The sequence below is a fragment of the Pseudorasbora parva genome, chromosome 24 (assembly GCF_024679245.1).
Source record: "Pseudorasbora parva isolate DD20220531a chromosome 24, ASM2467924v1, whole genome shotgun sequence".
Taxonomy (NCBI): domain Eukaryota; kingdom Metazoa; phylum Chordata; class Actinopteri; order Cypriniformes; family Gobionidae; genus Pseudorasbora; species Pseudorasbora parva.
The window spans coordinates 25,343,370-25,356,287 of NC_090195.1; the positions used below are offsets into that span (position 1 = coordinate 25,343,370).

Consider the following 12,918-nt stretch of genomic DNA (forward strand, 5'->3'; position numbering starts at 1 on the left):
CGCGGGATCATCCTGCACTCAAGGAAAGAGGAGTTCGCCTGGCAGAAGATCTGACATTTACAGAAAGACAACAAAGAAAGTTGCTATGGCCAAGGATAAAAGCGGCGAGAGAAGAGGGGAAGAGGGCGTACTTTCGCGGAGCAGATGCTTTTATTGACGGAGAAAAATTGTCTGTTGATGATGATGTCTGTTCAAGATACTGACTGAGTAAGTGTTCTTAAGGTCTGTGCTGGCTATAGTTAGGCAGTCGATCTGAAATAACGTGCTCAATTGTCGAGTCATAAACATTCGTCCAGATGATGCAACTCTTCGAAATTTTGAGCGTATCATTCCTACTGTCATTTACATTCTTTCAGGGTTCTTTATAGGCTAACAGTGTTCTGACATCCAAATAAGATTTATGTCTGATCTTATTTTTAGTTGTTTAAAGGTTATTTCTTTTAACGTTAGGGGTTTACGAGACAGCACTAAAAGAAAGTCCATATTTATTTTTGTTAGACGTACAAATGCAAATATAATATTTTTACAAGAGACTCATTCATGCGAAGCTGACGTTAAATGGTGGCGTTCCCAGTGGGGCGATCAACTTTTTTGTTGTCATGGTTCTCATCACTCGGCAGGAGTCGCTATTCTTCTAAATAAGTTTAAAGGTGACTTATTCGAATTGGTTTCCTCAAAAGAAGGTAGATGGTTACTTGCAGTTGTTTGATTGGATAATTTTATGGTCATAACTCTTCAGTCCAAGCTAAAAACATGTCTAAAGAGGTTACACACTCTATATCAGTATTGATGGGGAAATATCAAGGTGCCTTTTTGATATTGGGAGGGGATTTTAATGATGCCCCAGATGATGTCAAGGATCGAATCCCTCCACATACATTACCTTCTTCAAAATTTAAATTTACTAATTTTCTATGTACCCATCTTTCTATAGTGGATATTTGGAGATTATTTCATTATAATGAAAAGAGTTATTCATGGAGTAACTCTTCTAAATCTTTGCAGTCAAGGATTGATTTATGGTTAATCGACCCAGGATGTATCCAATATGTTATTGAAGTTAATTATTGTCACGCACCTCTTTCGGATCATAAAATGGTTGTTTTGGTACTCTCTGGTTGTGATATTAAAAATAATAGTATGCGAGGATACTGGAAATTAAATAACATTTGCTTAGTAATAAGGACTTTATTACCCATGTTCGAAAAGAAGCTCAGATTTTTGGGAATAAACAAATGTCATATGTTAAGAACTGGGAGTTTTTCAAATTCAAAGTTAGGCAGTCGGCTATTTATTTTAGTAAACAAGTTAAAAATAACCAATTGGATAAAGAAAAGGAACTAATGACAGAATTAGACTTACTGTTGAAAAAAGATAAACTTACAGAGGATGAAAAAGTTAATCTGGAGACATTAAAAACTCAAATTGATCAGATATATATTAATGCAGCAAAAGGAGCATTCATTCGTTCTAGAGCTAAGTGGTTAGAAAAGGGGGAAAGGAACACTAGTTTTTTTTTTTCATTAGAAAAACATAATAATAAAAGACAAATCATTTCTTCTCTTAAAATTGATGATGTACCCACTTCGAATCCAAAATTGATTACAAATTATGTGGAATCATTTTACTCTCAGTTATATGAATCTGTATTTGAAATGGATAAATGTTCTAACTTTTTTGAGTCAGTAAAGCATTCAGTTACTTCTATTTCTACTCAATTTCGAGACCTTTGTGACGATGAAATAAGCAAGAAGCAAGAGATGGTTAATGCTATTCGCTCAATGAAAAAAAAAAAAATCGCCAGGCACAGATGGTCTTTCAGTCGAATTTTATCTCTGCTTTTGGGATATCATCGAAAACCCTTTACTGGAAATGTATAAAGAATGTATTAAATCAAATGAATTATCGACCTCTATGAAACAGGGATTGATAACCCTACTCCCAAAACCAGATAAAGATATTTTGATTTTGGATAACTGGCGTCCTATAACCTTATTAAACGTAGATTATAAATTATTATCTCTTATTTATGCAGTTCGTCTAAAAAAAGGTCTAAACGAAATTATAAATGAGTGTCCAACAGGGTTTATGGCTGGCCGACATATAAGCTGGAACATTAGACTAATTTTGGATTTATTAGACTATTCAAATTTGGTAGATTCAGAGGCTTTAATTGTTTTCCTTGATTTCCATAAAGCTTTTGACACTATAGAGCATCAGTTTATGTATAGGGCACTAAAAACTTTTGGTTTTGGGGAAAGATTTGTTTCTATATTTGAAATGTTTCATAGAGGAATTAATAGTTATATTAATTTATATCCAAATACTTCTAAAAGATTTCCCATTTGTAGAGGAGTGCGTCAAGGATGCCCTATATCACCTTTCTTGTTTCTTATTGTAGTAGAATTTCTTTCCATAAAAGTCTTGAATTCTTCTTCTATTCAAGGAATTACCATCTTCAACAAACAAATCAGATTAACACAGCTAGCGGATGATACCGTTCTTTTCCTGAAAGATAAAGAACACATAGCTGCAGCTTTGCAATTAGTAAATTCTTTTTCTGTTGCTTCTGGTCTGAAGTTAAATGTAACAAAATGTGAAATAATGTGCCTTTACGAATCAAATGAAGAAAATATATGTAACATTCCAGTAAAAAATAAGATTAAATATTTAGGAATAAATGTTACAAAAGATATAGTGGAGAGACAAGAATTAATTTTTTTCCCTAAACTTAAAAAAGCTCAAAATATATTTAATAACTGGCTTCAAAGAGACTTGACTATTATAGGTAGAGTCCTTCTAACTAAAGTAGAAGGGGTATCTAGGTTTGTTTATCCAGCATTGTCCCTTTTTGTTCAAGATTCAAATTGTAAGAAAATTAATGATTTATTTACTAATTTAGTTTGGAGGAATAAACATCATCATTTAAGAAAAGAAATTCTTTAGGGTCCAAGAAATGAAGGAGGATTTGAGCTGTTAGACTTTTTTGATTTAAACTATACTTTCAAAGTAAAATGGCTCAGAAATTGTCTACTTAAATCAGACTCAATATGGTTTTTTATACCATACAATGTTTTTAAAAAGGTTGGAGGTTTACGTTTTTTGTTAATGTGTGATTATTCTATTAACAAACTCCCTGTGGCATTATCCAATTTCTATCAACAAGCTCTCAAGGCGTGGAAGATATGTTATGTGCATAACTTTTCTCCACATAAAGCAATCTTGTGGAATAATTCTTATATTACAGTTAACCAAAAATCTCTTTATTTAAAGAATTGGATGGATAAAGGAATTTATTTTGTATCTGATCTCTTTGACAAAACAGCTCAGTTACTTTCTTATGAAATTTTTATGAATAAATGGGCATTTCCTATCAAATATAGAGAATATTATTCTGTTATAAAAGCCATTCCTGAAGGTTTACTGTTGTTAATGAAAAGTCATATGTCATCCCTTAACATTTGTAGAATTGAACCCTCTCTTCGTTTAAATGGGGTGGACATTAACAGTAAAAAATGCACAAATACGTTTATTAGGAATTTATTTTATGAAAAGAGATCTATTAAGCCTAGAGGGAAGTTTTTCTGGAAGAGTTGTTTTCCAGAGGCTATTTGGAAAAAGGCTTGGTTGCTACCCTTTCGGTTTTGTATATCGAACAAACTTCAGGAAATACATCTGAAAGTACTCCATAATATTTATGTTAATAATTTTACTTTATCAAAATTTATGGATATTAATGAAAAATGTTCTTTTTGTTCAGACCAACCAGAAAAAAATATACATCTTTTTTTTTTTAATGTATCCATTCCAAAAAATTCTGGGAAGCGTTATCAATACATATTCTACAGAAGTCTGGTTATAATTGCAATTTAACATGTAAAGATGTTATACTATATTTTGATTCACAGAAGCCTTCTGTCAATTTTATGATGAATCTTTTGGTTCTATTTGGTAAATTTCATATCCATAAGAGTAAATTCTAAACCCTGTTTGAAGATTTTTATGGCTGATTTTCATTTGTGTATTGAGTCTCTTCACTCCATTGATAACAAAAAATGTAGAGATACTCTTTTATTTGCTAAAGAGCTGAAGTTAATTTAAAATTGAACTATATGCTGTCATCTTTTTGTTTATTTATTTTATTATTAGTATGTTTACTTTATACTATGTTTGTATCCTTTTATTTATCTGATCTTTTTGGATGTCTTGTTAAATATCTCATTGTTATGTTATATGTTCTAATAAAAAAACAAAATAAAAAAAAACTGACTGAGCTCGCCATTGACCATTGAATGAGACGCCTGGCTACCACGCGAGTCTCACGGATGGAAGGAAGCAAGCTTAGTGTTCAATTCAAGCATGGGCGTAGATTACGGGGCGGGGGGACGTGTCTCCCGCACTTTTAATAAAGTCTATTTTTATCCCCTGCACGTTTACTGGGTCTCCCCGATCCTAGTCGACCCGCTCCGAGTGGGATTCGAACCGGCGTTACCTGCGCGAGGGTAGGCAAGTTAACAGGACTCTACCTCGGTTGATTGCGCGCTTCTTGAGGTCACGGACAAGTGTATTTATACATAGAAACCAATGTGAATACATCAAGATTTAAATTCAGAGACAAAAAATAATCTATGCATGACCTGTCATTTTATTCGTATCTAAATATGAGGGCCACTCTCACAGAAAGTCCAACAGCGGATTCGTAGAACTACTGTCACGCTGGAGCTGCAGCGGAAGGAAAACAATCGCTATGAGCTGAAGCATGACGACGACAATCAGACGATTGCGACAATGCTTTATGTGTGTTTTTTAAGCCATCTCAATGTAAGCTATTTATTGACAATAAAGTAGGCCTATATCATATGAATAATGCAGTGCCAACTGACAGCTTTTTAAATGTTTATCTTCTGCTCACCAAAGCTTCATTTATTTAATCAAAAATACAGTTAGATCAGTAATATTGTGAAATACCATTACAAATGAAAACAGCCTTTTTCTATGTGAATATAGTAAAGTGTAATTTATTATATTAAATAATTATATATTATTATATGTGATCAAAGCTTAATTTATCATTACTCCAGTCTTCAGTGTCACATGATCCTTCACTAATCATTCTCATATGAGGATTTCATAATCAAGAAACATTTTTGATTATTATCTGTGTTGAAAACAGTTGTGCTGCTTAAAAATGTTGTGGAAACCATGATACATTTTATTTTTCAGGATTCTTTGATGAGAAAGTACAATGGACAGCATTTATTAAATAAATTATCTTTTGTAATATTAAAAATATCACTTGTGATCAATTTAATGTAGCCTATGTCTGCTCAACAAAAGTATTAATTTCTTTCTTAATGTTACCACAAATGTTTGAATGGTATGGTGGTTTCCGCAAAAATGAAGCAGCAAAAGCAGCTCATGGCGAGCATCAAAACTGTTTTCAACACTGATAATAATCATAAATGTTTGTTGAGCATCAGATCCTAATATGAGAATGATGAGTGACACTAAAGACTGGAGAAATGATAATAAAATCAGCTTTGATCACAGAAATAAATGACACTTTACTATATTCACGTAGCGAACAGATGATGTAGATCAGAATAATATTTCACTGCATTACGTTTTTTACTGCAATTTAATTAAATAAATGCAGCATGTATATATATTCTTCCACCAACATTATACCGAAAGGCGGCTTGTCGGCGGCAAATTGCTATTCGATGCTAGCATATATAATATATATATATATATATAAAGAAAGGGTATTTATATATTTGTTGCATGTGGTTTATCAATGATAATTATTGAACAAACCCGACAAATTCTCATTTTTCGTTTTATTTCCCCATTTCAAAGTACAGTAACTGTCAATGATACAAGATAATATAAATACAAATAACAGAAAAATAAATAACAGATTTTTTTTTTTTTATACTAGAACCAGGTTTCTAATTAAAATAGGTAAAAAAATAAAAATAAATAAAAACAGCCTTACAAGCAAATTATAACACTTACAATAATTGTTAATAACAAGAAGGTCAGCTCTGGGATGAAAATAATTACCAGTAAACATATCAAGTAATAAGGATATTTTGTACCAAACAATGTACAGGATACCAAATAAATTGAGGTATAACATTACATTTACAGGCCATTTCTAACAATAGGATAATGTTATATAAATAAGGTAATAATTTAAAATTAAGCTCTGGAGAAGAATAGGCCATTGTAAATGGCATTGCTGACCTGGGCACACCTGATTTTCACTGTGCTGCAAAAAGATCTGTGCTTCTCGTATATGTGATAAACAAAAAAAATTTATAAATGTGTATAAAATACTGAAGTAAAAACAGTAGTACAACAGACCATTATAAAAAGCCTGACTACGTGTTCTCCGGTTTTCTCTGACCTCTTGAATAAGACAGTGCAAATTGGTATATGTTCAGTGATTTCTCATGTGCCCAAACAACCTCACCATCCCATATCTATCCAAGGAACTGCCTTCAAGCTATTCAAAAAACAAAAAAAAACATTATATATATGTATGTATGTATGTATGTATGTGTGTGTTGTGTGTGTTATATATATATATATATATATATATATATATATATATATATATATATATATATATATATATATATATATATATATATATATATATATAATGTGTTTGTTTGTTTTTTTTGTTTGTTTTTTAAGTAGTAAAAGTATTTTCCACAGTGAACAGTGTGGATTAGAGTGTAGCCTGACAATTCTGGCTTCTTTAGGGGTCTTGATGTTGCTGACTGCAGGATAAAGAAAGGTTTCCAGTTGTCAGTGATGCTGGGGTGTCAGCAGTCAGCCTAGGAATAAGATATCGGCTGCAGGTCCTTCTCAGGGACCGGCGTCTTTTTACGCTTTTACGATCAGATGATTCTTTCAGATAACGCATAATGTTAACCTGGACCACTTCATCAGTGGCATCCTGGGTTGTCGGGTTCTCCCGGATGGCTCCTGTAGAAAATACAGATCGATCATTCCATTTGAATGGTGTAAGGCCATGCACATTTACTTAAATATGTAAAAAAATATCCAACTTACTTTGAACAATGTCCTTTAGGAACATGTCTCTAAAACATGCTTTACTCCCTACACCAGTACAGGTTGTATTAATGCAGTGTTTCTCAAACTTTTTCTGCCATTCCCCACTTTGGAGGTAGGGAAGGGCTCCGAGCCCCACCTGTCCCCAATCACCCCAACAAAATAGTAATTATCTAGGCTTTAAGTTTGCCTGATAACATTTATTTTATTAACATCACATTTAAACCTTTCATGCGTACAGTCAAAATATTTTAGCTGACTAAAAGTGTCAGCTGACTAGAGTGTGAGTTTTATTTTAAGGCAACGTTATTTTAGAACGTTTCACCTTAATGTTTCTATGGCAATGCGTCATGTTTATCACGTGACTCACCACAACCAAAAAAACACTGTATGACAGATGTATCGCTTTTATTACGTTATTGAACCATTTGAACAAATGCACTGCAGTTCAGAGTCCTGTCAATTGGATTTACAGCACATATATTCATCAGCTTCTCCTGGAATAAGTAAGTGACCGTTGAACTGGGAGAAGAATCGAGCAAACTTTATAGTTACTTACACTATGTGTATCTGATATGAATAAAACATGTCAGCCAATTATATTTGAATGGATTGTTATTGCTGCTTCCATAGCCACTAGTGTGTATTACAAACTCTAACATTAAATGTATTGTTTTACTTGTACTTGTGTATTTAAATGTTACCTATTAAATTAAACCTAAAATAAACAGTAAGTGGTTGAAAACTGCATGATGTATGTCAAGAGCTGAGCGCGTCCGCATTTGGCTCAGTGCCAGCCGAAGCGCGTCCCACCGTTTAATTCTGGCAGTGATGTCACGTCATTGAACATTCTAAATCCCTTATGTGGGTCCGTACTCTCAGGGGCATAGACATAAAAATCCCATGTGGGACCGCTCAAAAGGTTAATAGAGATGGGCACAAAAAATTAACACATTTCCTCCTCTTTGTCGCGCCCCACTTGTCATGTCTCTATTCCCCACCAGTGGGGCGCGCCCCACACTTTGAGAAACGCTGTATTAATGGAAAGGTGATTAGAGAAGGTACTCTGAAGCATTCGCCACATGGTTGTCTTAAGGTCCCTCCCACATTTGTTTGCCAAAAACCTAAGCTGAAAAAACAAAGGGATTAAAACTGTACAATATGCAATGTACACTATAAATTCTCTTTTTAGATTACCCTATGGTGTTAAACAAAAATCAGCACACTTACTAATCGTTTCCTGGAGCTCTTTATCCTGCCTCAAACTGTTGTCAAGTAACAAAAATCTTCCTGTGTGTCTTGGGGGAGTAACAGATCCCCTGGCAGGGATAACTCTCCAACAGACACATTGGCACTGAAATGTTGCAGCATAGTGTCCATTTTGTTGTAGTGCGTAGCATGGACATCGCCAAACTCTCCAAGACGTTGCAGCATTAGTGTCTGTTCTGCACCTACAGGGGTTCCCAGAATAAAAGAATAATGCAATCAGTCCTGGTCCCTCAACTACTAAACTATGACATTTACATTTAGGTCTACTACATACAGGCAGCCCCAGTAAGAATGTTTTGTGTTCGCAAGTTGTACCAGTACGTGCAAATTTCGTCCCTACTTGCTTCACCTGCTCTGTGGGCCGCTGCCATCCAAATCTACAAAAAGAAAGGCAATCAGTAATTTTGGACCTAAATCTCACTCAAAAAAGTAAAATTTAAGCAAGAGTGCATGTTCTCACCTGCTTGTGCATTACTTTCCCTCAGGGCCTGGTTCTCATTCTGAAGTCTCTGGAAATCTACATAAAATATAAATAAATACTATATATATTATATATATATATATATACATATACACACACACACATATATACACACACACACATATATATATATATATATATATATATATATATATATATATATATATATATATATATATATATATATATATATATATATATATATATATATATATATATATATATATTAAACACAACAACTAAAGTGACTATTTTCAACACTTACAATTTTTACATACATCCAGTGTTTTCACCCATATGCTGCCAGGGTAAATTTGCTAGTAATGAAACAATAATTGAACTGTGCAAAGCTAATAGAACGTACAACACACCTCGACACCTTTCATCCAGAAACAGCTGCAGTGAGTAACCCATCAATCCTAATGAAAAACAGATTGTGGATAAAAGTATTCCTCATCTTAAATACAAGCAATAGCACTCTAAAAAATAATTCAGTGGCTTAGTAAATATCACAGTAATAATTAACTTTATTAACTTAATAAAATCTCTCAATATCATTTACTTGATGGTTTTAGTTAAACATACCAAAATAATTGACTAAAAATCCAACAGTTAATTTTGTCTAAAATGTATAGTTATATTTAAGTTTTTTTCACTAAAATAATTTAGTATTCAAATAACCAATTCTTTATTTTAAATATACTTAATACATTTGTGAAATTTATTTCAAAATATTTGAGAATGGAGAATTAAACCGATCTGTTTCAAGAACCACAAATATTACTTAATTAAAATCAAGATTATTAATATTTAACACACAGCGCCCCTGGATATTTGAATTCTCCTCAGTCACCAGAGCAGTTTCTTCTTCTCAGCGTCGCAGAATTGGGGCATTTCCTCTGAAATTCAGGTTTGTATGTTTTTTTTTTTATCTATATAATCATTACTGTGCTAAAAGGCATTTTATTTAATTCAAAACAACATACAGGGACAGTGTGAGTCACCTTAAGTTAACGTGTGGCGTTGGTCTTTGAAACGCCTGCTGTGTGGCTCAAAACACACAACTTTATTCGTAAAGATAATGAATATAATGAATTTGGACGATAACATCTTATTAAAACTGGGCACTTTTTGTTTATTGTCAGGTTATGGAGTCTGGCGCCTCGCAGCATCTTTCAGCTACAAATGAAACGCAGCACAGCGGTCTCAAGTTCAAAGTCCACCAGCAGACCGGTCTCAAGTTCAAAGTCCACCCGCAGACCGCTAACGTTAGTCCATCTCAGGCTCGAGAAACAGCGCTGATACGGTGGAAATGGGATAACAGACCGGTTGATTACACTTGAATTACTTTTAAATGTTTAATTTTTACTTCTAAAATGTTTTTTACATGAGTTTAAATGTTGTAAAATAACTGTTATTATTTACATGTCAAAACAGTAGCCTAATAACTGTTATATGCTGTAACGTTATTGCTGTAACTTTACTTGTCGACAATAAAGCTCATGTCATGTATAAGTGTGTTTGTGTGGACTGTGGAGTATTTTACAAAGGTTTAGAGGAAATTAAAGTTATACTATACAAGTTAGTAATACTCATAAATAAAAACAGTTCATATTAGTCATAAATATTGGTTTTTAAAATGCTTTTTACCCAATTTTTTCTACTCAATTGAATTTGTTAATGTAACAAATGCAGTTACTCAGATCTACTTAATTTTTTTACTTACATTTACTCAGTTCTTATGGTGTCTATAATTGATTCCACTGCTTTAAAATTTACTCATTTTTTTTAGTGTAAAAATGTTTCACCAAAAAAATTGAGTAAATCATAGTATTAGTTTTTAGAGTGAGTTTCAAAGACAAAAAACATCACTAACTTGTACTCAAACTCTTGACTCTGTGAAGTGGAGTCTGGATTACTGGGGAGAAACCTGGTTCTGCGAAAGAGGAAACAGAAACTTTTAAATCTAAAAAAGGATATAGTTTAGTGGCAGATCTGAAACAAAGCATCACAGCAATACATATTACATACCAACTCTGATGTCTACAGATGGCTCAGTTTTCCTGGTTTTCTGAAATTGATGCAACTTCTGGAGCATTGGGCAGCACCGAAACCTCGTTATTCGGATCAAAGCCCAAAAGAGGTTGTCGAAATAACAGCACTGCTAGTGCATTGTATACACTTAAGTGTGAATTAAATGCAATGTTTTTGGTGCACTTAATACACATTAAATGTAATTGATTTCAAATGTTTCACATCTGGAAGACTAGACTCCTCTTCATCAGAAGAGGCCGCGGGGTCTGTACTTGGAATTTGATATTCTCTTTCCCTTCTTGTCATTGTCAGTCATTTCAATGCTGTTTGGAAGCGCACCAAGTATCTCATTGCCTCTTTCCAAGATTCTAGAGCAGGGAATAATGAATGAAAGAGTCAGTTACCCACCATACACAGACATGAAAATGAAACAGATGAAATGCAGGAACTTAAAATTATGTTTCTCCCAGGTGCTGTGTGGAGGTGTGCAGCGGATGGCTAAGTTGTTGCCATTTTCTTTTTTTGCTGAGGTTAAATGGGGGCCAATAGCACATCTCCTCGCTGAACCACACTGAACCACTACAAATGGTAGATCCTCCTCATCGATATGTATACTCTAACAAAGAATTTTGTGTTTTTTATTTTATTTTTACAAAATAACACTTGCTAGCCACTCTAGCTACTGGACAAGCAGCATAATTGTTCAGAAAAACAAAATAATTTAAACAACCCAAAACCCATACCCATAAAAGTTATACGTAGTTTTTCTAGATGTAAATATTTGGCTAACTTACCTACAGTAGCTAGATATATTTTAACATGTAGAACATGCTTGAAGTGTCTAAGAAAGGCAAAACAGCACGTGTTAGCTAACACTGCATGTGCGTTGTGAACTACACTAGCAGCATGCGTGTCAGGACAAATTCAAACAACCTACCGGTATAAACATCATTCTGTTTAGATAGAAAACAAGGTATACTAATCAGTCTTTCTTGTCTCTACACAAAAATGAAACATGTACTTACTTAAACGATCGTAGTAGATGATATTATGTGATCGCCTATCTTCAAATGCTGAAACCCTGTGACGAATGGTCAGGTAAATCTGCTTCGCGTGAACTCCCACAAGGTAACTTCAGGTTTTTCTTCCGTCTTTTTTAGGTACTGCCCTCTATAGACCGGTGGAGATACTTCTCTGTTTGTTTTTATTTTAATTTTATTTAGTGCAATTATAGACAAGTACAATACAAAAAAAAAATTATATGAAAGAAAAACAATAATAAGGCATTATGGTACAGATGCGAATATGTAGAACAAAGATTAATAATAATAACAACAAATATAATATAAAATGAACATGTATATGAAATAAATAATAACAATACAAATTCCAAGCTAGAAAATATTTTATAATATTAAGGCAGTCACATAAAATCGAAAAGCTTTGAGGTTCCTATTATTTTTTTAAGCGTTTTTGTTTTGCGACCTCATGCTTGACAGGGTTTCAAAGTATATCGTTACTTTATAAAAGCTTCTTTTGAGTTATTCTTGTCTTAAGAATGTAGAATTTTGCCTAAATAATTAAATAATTAATAATATTTTTTCAGAAAAATATGGGTTTTGAAAACTGTTGTGAAGTTCTACGTTAAGAGTACTGTTAAATTTTTTGCCATGTCTATTTTAAAGTCAGTCTAAAAAGAAATAGAAAAAGACCAATAATAAAATGAAAAAAGTTCAATATCCTCAAATTAACTTTCAAAGTTTCTTAACCCTCCTATTATGCTAAAATAAAAAATAAAATAAAAAAATAAAATAAAAAAAAAACTGTTATGGGTCAAATTGACCCACACTATTTAAACACACTCAACAGGCAAATAATCAAGTGACTTTTAAAATCTCATTGCTAAACCTGATCATGGAATCAAGAGTCAAGATTCTGTTATAAACCCTAAAGGCTTTGGAGCAACCAGAAAAGAAAACAAATATTTAATTTAATTTACATAAAGGCTATTATGATTGTGTAATCTTCAAATATGAACATTTAAAATG

The 12,918-nt window shown here is 33.0% G+C and overlaps 2 long non-coding RNA genes across 2 annotated transcripts; both read right to left on the bottom strand.

Annotated features, from left to right (window-relative positions):
- Positions 1-8,126: 8,126 nt before the first annotated feature.
- LOC137063969 (uncharacterized) lies at positions 8,127-8,726 on the bottom strand. The gene is made up of 3 exons (XR_010901459.1): positions 8,630-8,726; positions 8,317-8,537; positions 8,127-8,215 (listed from the first exon to the last, which is right to left on the bottom strand). It is a non-coding gene; the product is annotated as an uncharacterized lncRNA (long non-coding RNA).
- Positions 8,727-8,813: 87 nt separating this feature from the next.
- Positions 8,814-11,994, bottom strand: LOC137063381 (uncharacterized). Its single transcript, XR_010901377.1, has 5 exons — positions 11,896-11,994; positions 10,868-11,238; positions 10,713-10,772; positions 9,208-9,255; positions 8,814-8,872 (listed from the first exon to the last, which is right to left on the bottom strand). It is a non-coding gene; the product is annotated as an uncharacterized lncRNA (long non-coding RNA).
- Positions 11,995-12,918: the final 924 nt, after the last annotated feature.